Here is a 3,201-nt window from a genome sequence, read left to right on the forward strand (position 1 = left end):
GCCGATTGAAACCTAAAGTCTCTTGTCCTCCCGATAACCGATGACAGTTTAGACGCTCTCGATCCTCGCGTTATCCGAAAACTTCTATCCCATATTTTCGCAGACTTAGAAATTCAAATCATGCTTTGTCGAATCACGACTGTCATCCCAGACGAATGTTTACGAAAAGAAATTATCAGAGAATGCCACGAATCGTTGATCGGCGGTCATCAAGGTGTCACTAAAATATATAACAGCATTAGACAAAAGTATTTTTGGCCCCGTATGAAAGAACAAATCCAAGATTCCATAAGAACTTGCGACAGTTGCCAAAGAAAAAAATTGGTCAGAGTAAAAACCAATGATGATAACTGACACGCCTGCCGATACATTCGACAAAGTGGCCTTAGATATTGTTGGACCTCCACCACTTACTAAATCAAACAACAAATACCTCTTGACGATACAATGCAATTTGACAAAATTCCTGGACGCCATCCCTTTACCTTATGCCACCGCCAAAACGATAGGCGCAGCATTCGCAAAAGAATACATTACACGTTACGGTGCTCCTCGAGCAAACTTACCGACCAAGGACAGAATTTTATGAGCACGATCATCAAACAACTTTGTAAACTTTTCAAAATTAAGCAAATACGAACCACAGCTTACCGCTCACAGTCGAACGGATCTCTAGAACGCAGTCACCTTGTTCTCACTGAGCACATCAAACACTACACGGATGCTGGTAAAGACTGGGACGATTACATCCGCTTTGCAATTTTCTGTTATAACACCGCAGAGCACGAAGGTACTAACTTCACACCCCAACAACTAATTTTTGGCTCTCAAGCCAGACTCCCGACAGACGCGAACCCTGCCAGCGCGTATACCCATTCCTACGATTCCTTCCTTCTAGATTTAATCGCTAATCTATCCTACATACGAAAACACGCCGCGTCCAACCTACAACAAATAAAGCATCGTTCCATGACGTATTACGACCGTAATGTCAACAGCCAAACTTTCGAGGCAGGTCAAAAGGTCTATCTAATAAATGAGACCCGATCCAAATTCGATGACCATTATAAAGGAGTGTATACGATTAAGCGTATAATTGACAATATCAACGTTGAAATTCGGATTACCCCCCGAAAAACTAATATCGTTCATTTCAATAAATTGAAATTGGCACAAGAAGAAAGCAACTAAAATTAAGAAAACAAATCAACAGTCATATGCTACCAAATTGCCTGCGATCGCGTTATATTACGTCTCATACTCTTAAATATCGTTGCAGGTGCAGTGTTCTCGACAGCAAGACAGACGATTCGACCAACGTCGTGATTAAGCAACTGAATCAGAATCCGGAAATCTTCTTCGAACAATTGCGAGACCGACGTACATATTACAAAGAATGGACTCTGCTGAACTACATAGACCTCCAATATTCATTCGACCGACTTGACCAAACATCAGAATTCTTAACCATAATAGAAGGAAAATGCTCTGTCGCCAAAAACTACTGTTACACCGGCGACCATGTTCAAATAATGGCTGATAGAATAAAAACCATGAAACTATACCAAAACCGAATAGAATATTCAGTTGGCCATCGCACAGGCGAATCCACTCACTCCGAACTTGCTAAATTAGCCCACCATCGCGGAACACGAGGCGCGATTAATTTCATTGGTAGCGTATCAAAATCCTTGTTCGGCATCCTAGACGTACAAGACATATTTTGACCAACAAATTGACAACTTGTACAATAACAGTAGACACTTAGCATCTCTGCTTAACAAACAGACAAATATTGTACAGTCAACGTTGGGCGTCTACAGGAAAGAAATCAACAGCATGATAAGCCACGACCGCGAACAACATAAATTACTCACGGCCCTCTCGACTGATGCAGCTATTTCAAAAGCCTTAATCACCAACAATACCTTCAGAACGACTTTACTTCACCGACTAATTGACCTGGACCGACACTTGAACGAATACGAACTTGACCTGTCCAGCTTTGTATCCTCTTCGCTCAAAAAGGTATCGTCCACCCTAAAATTCTATCACCAGAACAAATTATTTCCAGCCTTGAGCATATCCAGTCACCTTGACCACAAATAGAGTTTCCTATTCCAATGAATCCAAATTACGCTGAAGAACTGATTCGAATCTCCAAAATCGACATAGCGTATTACGAACCCAGACTGCTTTATGTGATATCTATTCCGTTGCTCAACTCCGACGGTTTTGACCTGTACCGACTGCTTCCCGTCCCCGTTAGACAGACATACGACTCTGCAGATAACAAATTCGCTTACATTCAACCTGGCAGCGACTACATAGCTATAGCACTTAACCGAGCGTCGTACTTTCAAATCTCGGAATCCAAATTTAGTAAATGCATTTTATCCCTAGGAAAAGTCATGTGTAAGTTGACACAACCGCTTTTCCGACCGTCGACTCACAAACTTTGCGAGGTAGACCTTTTTCTGAACCCGTCCAGAAAAATTTCAAAACAATGTTATATCAGATTGACCGCATTCGATGGAACCTACTGGATGGAATTATCAACATCTAATTCTTGGATTTTCTCATCTTCCACTCCTGAGACTCTTCATACTCTCTGCCCAAATGACCAGACTTGTCGTGTCACACTTTCCGGTTCAGGCATTATCACCCTAAACGACCTGTGTACGGCTAGTACTTCTGAAGTCACTCTCAAAACTTCGAAACGCTCACAATCTACCGAGACCCTCTCCTGCGTCCCCGAAGTTACCTTGGATCTAAGCCAAGTATCCCTCGGTCTTGATTTCAATATTTCCACCGACTTATCCCTTGTTGCCATCCCTCCCCTTCGCGAACCATCGTATATGAACCCCCACGATCTTGCCGTCACTAGCGTTTCCCTGAATGATATACTGGAACGCTCAGCTGATCTAAGCACACATTATCGCACCCGAGATAACATGCTCCGCCTCACTACCAGCCTTTGTTATGGCGGCATCGGCCTCGCGTCCCTCTCAGTAGCTTTCTTCTGCTACAAAATCTCGTTATTTAGCAAAATATCAAGGCTGTACTCCGGCTGCAAATTGGGAAGGACACGACATATCCCTCACCCGCGTCGTACAAAACCCCAAATTCCTACGCGCCATGCCATCCACCACCCGCACCTAGAAATAATACCATTTCCCGATGACCTGCCTCCTCGCTCTT

This window comes from Neodiprion pinetum, chromosome 6 (genome assembly GCF_021155775.2).
Source record: "Neodiprion pinetum isolate iyNeoPine1 chromosome 6, iyNeoPine1.2, whole genome shotgun sequence".
Lineage (NCBI taxonomy): Eukaryota > Metazoa > Arthropoda > Insecta > Hymenoptera > Diprionidae > Neodiprion > Neodiprion pinetum.